The sequence below is a fragment of the Triplophysa rosa genome, linkage group LG7, assembly GCF_024868665.1.
Source record: "Triplophysa rosa linkage group LG7, Trosa_1v2, whole genome shotgun sequence".
NCBI classification, from domain to species: domain Eukaryota; kingdom Metazoa; phylum Chordata; class Actinopteri; order Cypriniformes; family Nemacheilidae; genus Triplophysa; species Triplophysa rosa.
In genome coordinates this window covers 14699911-14714051 of record NC_079896.1, presented here as the reverse complement: position 1 = coordinate 14714051, position 14141 = coordinate 14699911, and positions in this window count along the sequence as shown.

The window sequence follows — 14141 nt, the reverse complement described above, 5'->3', positions numbered from 1 at the left end:
AACACAATCAAGGGCCGAGTGAATTTGCCCCAAATCTGGGTCATTATTTGATCTTTGTGGCTCCTAATCTGATTAAGTCATTGTGGAGGTAAACTTCAGACCCAATCTTGTTAGCAGCTGGCCCAGATGGATTACGAAGGCCAGTGAGCTGGAAAATGAACTGAGCAGTTCAGCTTTGGACTTGCTCTCTTTTAACATCATATTGGCCTCTTCTTCTGCGCCTTCTGCTCTCCTTTCTGCTGGCCCTTCAAACAAGATATTATCCCCAGTTTCTGCACTTGCATGAGCCCATGATGCTTTTCTTCTCCTCCATCTATGCTGTTTTAGCTCAGCGCAGACAATGACAAAAGAGCCCAGCCCATTCTTAAAGGTTCGGATTCCAAGACGCTGTTTCAACAGTTGTTGGCACAATTTAAACGAAACTTGCACCGGTTAACCCTTTAGGCTGGTGATAGTATGCGGCGAGGATTCGTCCATTTGTTTGGGCGTCTCGCTTTTTCTTTTTATTCCTTAAATTATGCAAATGCTTAAGATGTGTGGTCTGGCTGAAGACACTCGCAGTTTTGCTTGTGGTCTTCATTGAGTGCTTTTACAGTCAATGCACACCACAGTCTAAAGCACAAAAAGTGCCCTTTAAGCTAAAAGAGTTCAAAGCATTCAGTAGACAAAGAAGATTAAGATGGGATTTTTTTATGTACACTGAAAAGAAGAATAAGATATAAGTTACCCATTGCAGCTCGTTATGACACTAGCTGCCAAATCAAAGCATTGTGTTAGAAAATAAAGGCTCCTGAAATTTGCTCTTGCGCACCATATGCAAAGAAGAAATGGAGAACAATTTAGACAGACTGCCATTTTGTTTCACAAACTTCTGAATGCTCTTTTTGACACTCCATTGAGTGAACAAGGAATTCAAAAGATGTTATATTCGATCAGGTTTTCTGCCTCAATAGGTTATAATCAGCGCTAAAGTATTGGGCACAACACAGTGTGGAGAGCCTCTAAGAGCCTTAATCAGGAGGTTTTCTCACTCGTATCGCCTCCCATACAGGGCTAACTACACAGTGAAGTGCTCCCTTCTATTGATTATATGGATGGGAATTTAAATATTAATACTCTGGCCCGGCCTAGTAGGCACTCGCTCATGGGTTGTGCTTCATGGCCGAGCACTCATTCCCCAGATTAAAAGCAGTCTTAGGTTTTGCTTTCTTTCAGCCTTTTTTTAAAGAGCAATCTTGATCTCTTTCAAGAGAGGGAGGGAAGAACTTCAAGCGTGAGCTGTGTAGAGATATAGGACTCTATACAGCAATTTCAAAGAAGAGGTCTCTCCTCAAGGCTTGATTCACTAATGATGCAAGAATCACACTGGTCATTTAGCCACTGTAGCCCGCTAGAGTGGGGGAAATGCTTGAACGTACCATCACCAAAATTTATTAAGCATTAAATAGGTGAAAAAATCTTCACTTCGAACTTGTTTCATGTTTCTTCTGTTCCAGAATGCAGTCAAATTAAAGGTCGATTACAATTTAAAAATTCATCTGAATTATATAAAGCCATGCCTGCTTCTTTTTCTCTTGCCAGGGAAGATAACATAAAACAAGTGCTTGGGTCGGTCTGTGCAATAGGAGCCTGCCCCCATGCAATGCTCTTTTGATTTGTGTGCTTCAGAGACATTAACCCGTAGAGTTTTGACCAGCCAACCCATTGGATTTAAGGGCAGTCTTGCCCCCAGGGTCTGCTTGCATGCAATGGGGACAGAAGTGTGTTTATATCAACCTTGGTGTGGGACTGCCACTTGGTTAAACCCAGCTCACATACACAAATGCACAAAACGAAGAAAGTTCTGGCCCCACTTGACATAAAATAAGCAAGCTGCCACAGAGAATATAAATCCTACCAGGGCATTTACATTAAACTTAAGGGTAACTTTTGTTGGACAAAATAACCGTGAATAATAATAATTTAGACTAAATGTGACTAAATAAGCACGGAATCATTGTGGTTATGGTTATGATTATTACAAAATGTAATATGTATAACCTTAGAAAGAGGGTTGTTTTTATAATCTGAAATATTTTCAATAACAATTACACCGTGTCTACAAGAGACAATAGAACGCATTACAACCCATTATAATTTTAAATTTTGTCCACACTGGATGCTGTGCAGCGCGACCACACGGTTTCTCCTTGACTGCAATAAGATTAAATGGATAGCAAATGTAAAGTCAACTGCATACTTTTTTCAACCGATGTAAAAGACCTAGAAATTGCACATATGTCTTAAAAGAGAGTTTCAAAAGAGATCTCAATACTGTCGCAAACTGTTCTGACATGTTCCTAGACACCAAAGTTTGTAATTGAAAGATTTCAACATGAGTTTAAACATTTCTCATAAAAATAAAAGATAAAAAATTTTATTGATTCATTTTTATCTATTGTATCTTGGTGTTAGAGGCAGTACTGTAGAAATATATTCATGTCAAAGTATGTTACAGCCTTGAATGCCTTTCAACAATTACCACATAATAAAAATATGAAGGACATAGATGTTTTTAAGATGTTGCTTATATATAAATAAAAATTCCTTAGAAGATATAATCTCTGATTTGTAAACTTGCAGAGCCTCCTCTTTTCCAAAAAAGTAAGCGTCTATCAAAATCATAAATGCCTAAATCTGCCGGCAATTTGTCCAGCCTGGGAAAGTAGGCAAAGAGCATTAATGCAGGAACACAGAGGTTATTAGTATCACTGCATGGTGTAGCATAAAGCAATCAGCCTCGGAGAGTGTCTCCCACATCTTACACCCTGCATGTTCTCCACCTGCTGAGCCGCTCGACACACACACCAGCAGCTAATGATGGTGGACGGAGATATCAAGCTACATCTAGTCACAGCCTGGCATGATAATGCTTCTCTTCCTACACCTCCTTCTTGGTGACAAGACAGAGATACCTGGGATTTTCAGCTGAGGTGGATTCTGATGTTTGTTTGTGGTGTGATTACAGGGAGGTGAAAAGGTGTCAAATTTGATTGAAATGGAAGCCAGTTACATCTATTGGAATTGACAATAGCATGGAATTGTTGAGCTCAGGTCATCCTCAGATAAGGTACAGGATCTAAACATCTTTTAAATGTAAAAGGTTGTTTGTTCTGTAAGCACAACTACATCACAAAACAAAGCACTAGTTTCTATTTGTTTTAGCTCTAAATATTCTTGAAAGACACCCTCTTATAAAGGGAGGTTCTAATGATTTTTTGACAGGGTCTTGTGAATCTAGATTTTTAAATTCTAAACACAGTAGATAATAGACATCTGCTTTGCAGTACTGTAAAAACAGAAACCTGTAAAACATTTCGTGAAGCCAACGCATTGACAATGAAACATCACAAGAAAAACATTGTCAGGATATGTCAGTACAAAACAGAATGCTTCCCACTTTAATAAATGGCATCTAAGTCGTTTTCTTCTGTGATTTATGAGAAGTCGTCATGATCCATCAAGGGAAGGAGTAAAGCAGGCTAGGGAGACGTGTCTCATACAGTGGACACTCCAGGGAGCTCATTATTGAACCTATTAATCTGTTATTTGACCCTGGTGAGAGCACTGGCCAATTTAACAGCTACCTAAGCTTGCTTTCACCAAAGATCAAGAACAAGAACACCATGTTCTCTTTAATTCGGCAGACATGCTTAAAAATGTATTGATAGCATTAATCTAATAAATACTCAGCAAGTATCCAGATCATTGATTGGGGCAAACATGTGAACTCAAGATGTTTTTAATTGGAGTGCTCTATTTTTGACTACAGACATTGGCAATGCAAGCAAATTTTCTCATCATTTTAAGTAAAATGGACAATCATTAACAAAACCTGAAATACACATTTTACATTGTAATTACAGAATAATTACATTATATTACAGTGTTATTACATTAGTACGTTTGGTTTACATTTTTACATTTTTGTATATATTTAGTTAGGTTAACTAAAAATAGGTTAATTTTGTGGAAAACCAATTTAAGACTCCCAGTAACAACAGCTGTTTTTATAACTTGCCATGACTGAAGCAGCTTCAGCAAGCTTTGCATGAGACAGTAAGAACAAGGTGGGTTTCAGTACCTTCAGGCTGCAGGTGTCTGACTGCTAATCTTCAGCCAGGTGCACAACACTTTATTAAGACAATGTCATGACTGAAAGTGCTCTGACAGTGGCACACACAGCACACACTTAAAGTGACTGTCTGATATCTGTGAGACAAGGAGACATCTTCCTTGGAGTCACTGTCTGTGCCCAGTCCAGCTAGTGTCCTACTGACTGCATGTCCCATGTGTGCTTGTGTATAAAACATCTAATGCCAAAAACCAACAACCATGACACACTTAAATAAGATACTGTTATGCCTGTAGTAGTTTATTGTAACATTCTGATTATTATTTGTGTTAGTCGTGTCTTATATGGGGTTATGTTTAACAGAACAAACAATGATTTGAAGACTAATTGAGTCTTGAAAATCAACGAATCTCAAAAACGTGTTAAAAGAATGTTAAACGAATAAGAAAACCAAGCAAGCTCTTCAAATTGCATAAAATAGGTAATGTAGCAGAAAGTACAATTGCCAGTTTCATACATCGACTGTGTGTTTTTGTTTATTCACAAAAAAATTTTTTTCATTTGAAAAAAAAACTAGTTAATTTCCACAAACCAAAATAGAATTATTTTTAGGCAAAGGCCATTTCACACGATGAATGACAGCCAGATGACAATATCAGTATTGGTGTCTAATACTAAGTCATTATACTGTATCACAACAACTATAACACATGACAAATGTAGTAGTGTTGTAGTACAGAAAAAAATCTATCCGGATTAGATAGTTTACATATGTCATGAGAAGAAGCCCTGCCGAGGGTTTTATTAATACAGAATGCAATGTGTGTTGATCTTTTGTGACTTTAATCTTCAGTTTTATTTAAGTTCATGTAATATTACTCTTCCTTGATCCTGTTGATTTGTTCCTTAAAGAATCTAGAATAAACCTTGTTTTAATCTTCGCTTACACTGCTCTCCTCGGAACACAATGTGACTTAAATGATGTCCTGATGTACACAATTGAATTAATTGACTAACAGCAGGTGTCTTATCTAATGCCATACATCAATACTGGGGGATCCCTGGATGAGCAGGGAATCAGATAGTGCTGTCTAAGGGATCCATTGGAAAGCTAATCAGCCTCTCAATAGACTGACTGCAGCTGCTGTTAGTGATGCTCCCAGTATTTACACCGGGCGTCTTTTCAACTCTGAGTGCAGCTTTAGAGAGCTTACTGTAAGATCAGTGTTTGGTGCATTTGGTAGGACGCATGGTAGGTGGGGAGATGCTTGCATGGTCTACGAGAGATGTCATGACTGAAGAACATCATTAGTTGTCCCACTGGGGAGACAATGGAGCCCCTGTAATCCCATCTAACCCTCCCCTGAGTTTCTAAGATCACACATGCATGGAAGAGAGACTGGCCCCATGTGGTTCTGCAGTTTCCAAACCACTAACCACTGAGTTGCTTGTGTACTGTATATGAAGATGATTCAACAGGCTGCCACTGCCGTGGACAGAATTGAAGATGATTTAGACCATTAAACAACAAGTCGTAAGGTTAAAATCCCTTGAAGTAATCAAACTTTGTTTAAAGGAAATTCTGGTCATTGTTGTATTGTTTAGGAAAACCTCTCTGCATGGGGGAAAATGTCACCTAATGACATGTTACATTTGGTCTTGATTGTTTTAGATTTGTTGGTAATACTGGCAAAGTGATATCGGTATCTTGTGGTAACGTTTAAGCACAAAAGACTACATTTTTACAGTATTTTGTCAATTTATGTGTGTGATTCTATTTCCCTGGGTAAGTTAAACATGCAAATTGAAATTTGAGCATGAGTGGGTATGGGGTTCATGGATGATGACATTGTTTGGACTCATGCTTCCAAACTGACTTTCAGCGAAACTTTGAGCTTTGATTTCCTTCCCCTTGTGATAGCGAGAATGAAAGGGGACAGTGATACATATGTCAGGGCTGTAGGATCCACAAAGGGACCGGAATAAAGAGGTATAAACCTTTGAACTAAACAAAGGTCCATCACCCGCATATCATATCAGACATGCATGTAGCTCTTGTAGAGATGAGACTGCAGTGAGAGAGGAAGCTAGAAAGAGTAAGAAAGGGAAAAAACCATAAAGACAGCAAAACCAGTGAAGACCAGGATGACTTGGCTGACAGGTTGTCTGAGTGTCACCCCTATGTCCTGCAGCCATTGTCCTCCCCTGAACTCCTGCCCCAATCTTTCCACTGTCTGCTGGACCACAGGGCTTCCTGAAAGCCCCATCTCAGGCCTCCATCTGTGGAGCTCTTTGTAAGTGACTGCTGGTTGCATTAAGTTGATTAAAGTGGTTGGCAGACACTAGTATTTGTACTCTCTCCCTTCCACAAAGATGAAAGAGTCAGGTATGTATTTCCAGTTCTGAGTCTACGGGATGACCCCCTCCTCCTTCCACTCTGCTCCTAGAGGGGTCAACAAAAGACAAAGGCTTTTGGATTGAAAGCAATGGAAAGCCTCTTTCACCAAATGATCTCTAATTGTTCCTTTCTTCCTCCTGTATCCCTTGTATGATATCTGTGGTGGTTGAATGACTTCGTCCGCAATTGTGTCTCTGAAAGCATCTCTTGAAAGAAGAATCAGGTTGAGGCGAAGGCTATTACTTATATCATACTCCCGTAAAAACAGACAATTGACAATTTTCCAGTAATGTATCTATCAAAGGAAAAGTGAATTTTTTTCTATTGCTTTGAGTCTGAGAAAATCTAAGGGCATTTCCGTAAGCATTAAAATGAAATGATATTTACTGTTGGTTTTATGAAGGGATATTTGTACCAAGAAATACTGAGATGAGGCTTTCGATGCACTGTATTAAACATCAAAACGGTAAAATTGAACATATTGTAGTAATGTGAAGTGACTGAAATAGTGTACAGGAACTGTGGTGCCTTGCAAAAGTGCAACTTTTTGTTCTGATTAAAAAAATTGAATACCGAAAGCAACAAAAATTATGTCTAATTACTGTTATCATTATTATGTGTTTAAAAATAATTAAATGATGAAAAAATGTTCTATATATATATATGCATATACATACAGTTTAATATACTTCAATATCCTACCATTTAGTACCACCTTTTGCAGTACTAGTATGCACCAGGTCCACACACATTTTAAATGTTTGTTTACACTCCCGTTTTGTTCAAGGTTACACAGAAGCAAATGTTCAGACAATATTGGCAGTTGGACTAAGATCACGGCATTTATTGGGACTTATACGGTAGTACACTTACCATCTTGTATTAGATAAATTACAGTGTTCTCTTTTGTTTAAGATCAATTAAGTTGGTTAAACATTATCTTTCTCCCAATCCTCGGTTTTAAAATAAATGAAACACAAATTCTCTTTAAATTTCGCAGTGGTTTCAATATCTCACGTGGCATCATCACTGTAGTTAATTGTTGGCTTACGCCACTTGCAGAGCTCTTAAAAGAAACGTTCATCTAAATATAAAAAATCTCTCATAATTTACTAACCCTTTTGATATACCAACAATGAATCGCTAAATAAGCTCAAAATATTGACCCCCCCACACACACACACACAAATGTATCTCTATTTCACTTCAGATAACACTTACCTGTATTAACCCACTGGAGTTATTTAAATTACCATGTATGCTTTTTGAAGCTTTGCCGTGTTGACCCCCAAAAAAGAAGATAACGTGCATTTTAATAATCAATTATTTGTTTGTGTTAAACCAAAGAAAGGAAACTAAATGTTTGGGATTGCATGATGTTTATTTTAGAGAAAGTTTAAGAGATTTTTCATATTTAGGTGAACTATTTCTTTAATATGTTGAACTGGAGTAATTTTACAATCTTGTTGTAAAATCAAAGCTGCTGAAATGTCCTTCGAAGGGATCAGTTGCCATTGTTTGTGGTTCTTTTACAAGGTATTCACAGCGCTCTGAGGAGCAACCTTTAACATTTGCATGAATGCAATTTGGAAGATGCTTTAATCCAAAATGACTCAGTTCATTCAAGTACTATATTTCATAATTTGGTTTATTTACCGTGAACTGAACCAATGATCGTGCACTGTTGAAAAGTCAGTACTCCACTAGCTGAAGGATTTTTTCTAGGTGGCGTCTGAGTGGTCTCACTCTGCTTCCTGACATTCCTGTGGATTCCTAAACACCTAAATACTGGTATGTAATTATACAATTGTAATGAATTTGGAAAAAAATATGCTAGATTAAATTTCCAGTATTAAATAAAAGATCATCAATAAAGGTCATTTTTGAAAAACAAAATCTCTTCAATTTATCAGTGAACCAAAATAATTGAATAACATAGAGCCAGTATCAATATTCCAAGAGTATAGGGTTTAATACTGCTTAAAAGTTTTATCTAAAGACCTTGATTAACAGTTTGTGGACATTATTCAACATCTACAATGTAGGAAGTATGACAGTTATTGAAGCTCTGCTACAATATATATATATATTTTTTTTTTTTTCTAGGCATGATTAATTATAAGGGATTACTTCAGTGATCAATGGGACTATTACATTCGATAACTCCACAATTCCACAAAGCTGACAAAACTATTTTTATTTTTTTGCAACAAACCTGCAAGATTCCAGATATCATCCAAATATCCCTTAAACAGACCTGGAGAAAAAAATAGGTTTGATAGAATTATAAATAAAATGGCAGCATAAATTACCACTAGATGTCAATTGTGATTGTGTGCCCTGTTTTTCTGTGTGTCGCCTTTTTTGTCACTGATGGATGAAATAAAGTATTCTCTTCCCAGCACCGACAGCTCCACTCTGAGCACATTGTGACACTTGAAAACGATCGGCATGGTGGTACCACAGCTGGGCTGGCGTTGATTGGCTGGTGTGTAGATTGCCACTAAACTTTCGGTGCTTGAGGAGCTGTCTGCGCCGGGACAGGTGGTGTTTATGCAGATGAATGAACACATTACTGTGTACTCTTCCTTTTGGTTTAAACATTAGTGTTTCAAATGTGACAAATCAGATGTTCGTCTCCCGCATCCTGCCTTCATTGTTGTTGCCGGAAGGATGTACATGTGGAAGAGTTTGTGTGTTTATAGTTTTGCTTGTGTGTGTGGGTTGGTGGTTGGGCGTGTGCATTGAGCACGGTGAATAATTTTTGGTAGTTTATCATAACTGCTTGGAAGTATTATATGCCCATATACAGTACAAGCAGTGGCAGCCCACCGGCGTTCTTATTTAGCCATTTATAGAAATTAGGTTAATTTGGTGATTACATGTACAACATGTTACAAACCAGCCAGAGCATGGTAAATTGAGAGGAACATCAGCTGGAGTCTTTGTTCATGAGAGAGTTCTTGTCTGCTACCAGAGAACACAGGGCTTAAGTGGGTATGACAGTAAGTAATTACCTCCTTATTATAACAGCACAGCGGCTGTAATTGCCCCTCCTTCAGTAGCAATCAACTAAGCAGAATTATTAATCCTGCCAATGGACAGGAGGTGCTGTATTCCTGTATTTAAATAAAGAAAACTTATAATAACAATTATATTGTAAACTGGTGTGACATGTGAAGAGTGCACACAGTAATTACAGTATATCATCTCTCATCTCTTGATATAAAAACAAACATCATATTTACATGCCATTGATTGACCAGTGTTTATACATAATTGGATAAATGGCAAATAATAATCTGGAGACATTAGTGAGGAACTAATTAATGTTTCATCAAGGTATGCAGTTTCTTCACGTGAGAAAAAAAATATAAGGTGAGACCATACAAAATATGTGTCATGCATTATGTGTCTCACTTGCATATACTGTATACTGTAGAGCCAGACCATACAGCAATAAAACACTGAAGAACAGAACAACACATGTTTAAAGGACTTTCTATTTATACATCAATATTAATATCATATTAACTAATATTAATGAATTCCGTGGTAAGGGACACATTTATGACATAATTAGTGAATAATATGCTACTACTCTTTTTATGTGCATTTTTAATGCTAATTTAACAGACAAATTTACTTAATTCTTGTATATTTGTTATATACAATAAGGTATCTGAAAATTTTGTTTAAAGCATTCATCTCAAGTACAAAGCTTCCTTATCCATCCTAGGAATGTGCACAGTTCGACGTTCCTAAATGTGTAGTTCTTTGTTTGTGTAATACTTTGTTTCGGCTTTGGTAGTCAGAGGGAATTGGTTCAGAGCAGTCTTCGGTGAGAGACTTTAGCCCATTGTCGGGCTCAACTTGACCCGACCTGGCTGGTTAAGCTGATGTATTGTGGACTGCAAATCGTTTCAGCTGAGGGGGCCAGTTGCTTTGTGAAGCAACGGAGAAAATAACGTGGTTAAAAAGAGCATCCCTGCAGTCTTGGGAGAGGCAGATCGGTTTTGTTTAGCTGCTCCAGACAACTCCAAATCTGATGTCTACTGGCTGGAGGCAGCAAAGAGAGGAAAGAAAAAATACCTCCACCAATGGTGAGAGGTTTATTGTTGCCAACTCTGAAAACCCTGCACCAGATGAACACCAAGCTGAAATAACAAGAACATCCACTGTCACCAACACATTTGAAGGGCTGCTTCTTAGCATTTCTTTCCATATTCCAATTTCTCTCCATCTTGCCAGTTGTCCACACAGGTGCGAGAAGTGGGTATTAATAGAATGGAGCTCCACTGCCAGTCCTCACAGGCCTAGGAAGTTACGTGACATAAAAAAGCTGACAATTCAGCAGCAATCAACAACTTGTTTTCTAGCTGGATCCCCACAGCCGTCGAGAGGGGTTGAGGAAGACCTGCTGATGCTTAACGCCGGCTTCTAATCACATTTCTGCCATGCGGCAGGCCCGGGCTTGTACCTCACAGGTATCTGCTAACTCGTCTCAGCCATATTTCTTCACACCCTCGTGCACTTAATAGCCTGGCTTTGTCACTCTTCTTCAGCAGCCGGCCCAAAGACAACCTCAATTTAAAAATGTAATTAACTCTGACATTGCATAAGCTATACATTCTATGTCTTCGGAGAAAAAACAAAACAAAACAAAACACACCCAACCTATCACCCATCAAAAGTAGTGTAAAGCAGGAGAAAAACTATGCAGACGCTATTGGGGAGCATATTTAAAATGTAATTGGTGCTTGTGATTGTTGATCTCCTTCGAGACACAGTTGGGCAGCAATCTAATGCTTTAATTGATTTGCAGAAGTAAAATAGCTATGACTACACTTGTCATGATTACGCGTAAACTGGGGACAATTCTGTTTGTGCAAGTGAGTGTCTACAGGCCAGTCCCAAATGGATCAATCAAAGGCAACACAAGTCAATAAATTGCTTCTGGTCCACGGAAAGCCAGTCATGACTTGTATGATTATCGAAAATGGGCACAGCTCTTGTTTGTAGTCTCTCACAGCTCAAGGTTTGGGTACAGGGTGGGACATCAATCATTCCCTTACGGGCAATGTGCCACTGCTTCATTTCCTGCAGGAGCTCGCTGAGCGACACTTCCAAGTGTCTAATTACCACTACGGAGCTAAAGCCACACCAGCAGCTCTCCAGCGAGGAGTCCTAGCCTCTCTGTGAACCACTCAGCTAATTGTTCCATTGCTCCCCTAATGACGCAGTCAAAACAGAACAAAGTATAACACCAAAAGGTAGAGACCAAGTTGATGTGATAATTTTCATTAACCCTGCTCTCCGTGTTCTTTCATCTACCCTCCCCCTTTACCCTGAACTGTGTAGTGAGGTACTCAAATTAACCACAAGCATTTCAGCCTGTGCTAATTATCCAAAGAGTTCCTCATTAGACGATTTTAAATCCAATCTTAGATCAACACTTTCTCAGGCCTCAGGGATTCTATGTTCCCAACAGCAGTTAAACAAACAATCAGTTCAAAGGATCAGGTATTCCACTTTAAGAAGAGGGAAAAAGCGAAGGGTAAACAACTGCTCACTTGAAAGAAATGACTCCAGCCGTTGCCCAGCATGCATGCACCAATCTATAATTCATTTCACTCAAAAACGCTCAATTTTTCCCCACGCACCAGCCTTCTAATTTGAAGCGTGGTCCATGCGCTCACACACCTATGCCCATATGATGACTGCAGGCGAAAGCCAGATGAAACCTCTAAAAAATAAAGGGAGAAACAAAGAATAGAGAATGGCCTGCAGTAACAACAATTTTCATGCAGTTTGCAGCAAAATATACAAAGCTGATTACCATCTTACCTGTTGTGAGTCCAGTTTCTAGTAATTATTTATATTAATATATTACAGAACTTAGGCCTCTACTAATTCAAGTACAATCTCTGTACTTCATGAGCTTAATATACAGTGTAAACAGCACTGTACAAGTTCCACTTAGACGGCTCTTTCACACTCTGTCTTATCTCACCTCGCATTACTGTCATTTGTTTACCTTTACTTGTCATTGCTTACACTTTGAAATGGATTTGCTGAGGTTTAAAAAAGTAAAACCCTATATATGTATAGGCCCTTCAGGAAGCGACAAAATTGGCATTGAGTAGATTTTTATGAGAGCACAACTTGACCACATCACACCTCTAATGTGCATTAATTTCAACAGCGTTTCTCCTTCGCTGCCTTTCTTTTCCCCTTACTCTTTTTTTTCTCTCTCTCTCTCTCTCTGTGACCCTGCTGCTCTCTCTCTCTCTTTCTCATCTTTCTTTATGTCAGTGTGTTGCCACTGTGAAGCATCACAGAGCTAGAGTCTGTCACTTAAAATAATGCTGTCAGATCTGTAATTTTAACCTTGAAGCAATTAGCTGTTGTTGAGTCGTAATGAATGCTGACACCTCTCGCAGATGATGAAACCCCTAATTGCTCTGTAAAAATTGAAGCTTTTGACATTGCTGCTGACATGACTTTTTCCTCTTCCTTTCTTGTGCTCCTTCATGTGGCCACACGTACAATGACGGTGGCTGGTTCGAAACTTGAAAGCTAGCAGAACTTCTCCGCCTTCAGCTGTCCCGTCACTTGGGCAGAAAAGAGAGAAGGAAAAAGGCTGGTTTTGCTGAAATGATGAGAGCGTTTAAACCATGATAGCACTCAGCTAATGCATCATTCAGCAGAAGTGTCATGGATGAGCGTTAATGTCACGACAGGAGCAGGAAGATGACTGTTCTAGCTTAGACAGGAAAAGGCTGATGAAATGATGGCTTGGGACACTTGTAATAAGTTTTCCCCTTAAATACCTGGCAGGACTGAGTGAAGAGAAGACTGTAGGATTGACAGAAATAACAGTTTACTTGCACTTTCCAGCACCTAGTCTTGGATGTGGAGATGTAGAAGATATTGTGCCCTTTCTAGTACATTCAATCAATTATTTCTTTCTCAAAATGTGTTTTACTTGTTAAAACAATATCTTCTGCTTTTTTTGTGAAACAATGTGTTACTAATACCGGTACTCTCACTACTTGTTTTCTATTGTTTTCAATGTTGAGGAAGAGTAATAAAATGAGAACGCTCAATACAATATTTGTTTAAAACTCTAATAATCATTGTGAAAAAAACAGGGTGCACTACCAAAAGTGATCAAGTATATCAGCAGCAGGCCTAAGTCCTGATAAAAACATGTTTCAATTTAGTATAAAATCAGTACTAAGGGACAGATGGTTTTGTAATCATGATAACTGTGCTTCTGAAAAGCCTTTTAGAAGTATGCGCTTGAGATATTAGTCCATTTCACACCTTCGGTAAATATTCTAAAACTTGTTATGAATGCAGAGATACACCATGATGCCTGTCAACCATTCCTGCCTCTTGGCAGAAATATCCTTTCACACTTTTAACGATTCTAACCTTGTTACAACGTTTCTCCAATTTTACCAGCATTGAAAATATGCACCTACCATCTTAAAATTAATCATCCTGACACCTCGCCATCACCAGGATTAAGAATCCAAACCATGATAGTTAAGGCACAACCAAATGCTTAATGTGCTGCTTGCGCACTGTTTAGCGAGGCAGTGCCATCACTTGGGCCTAGGG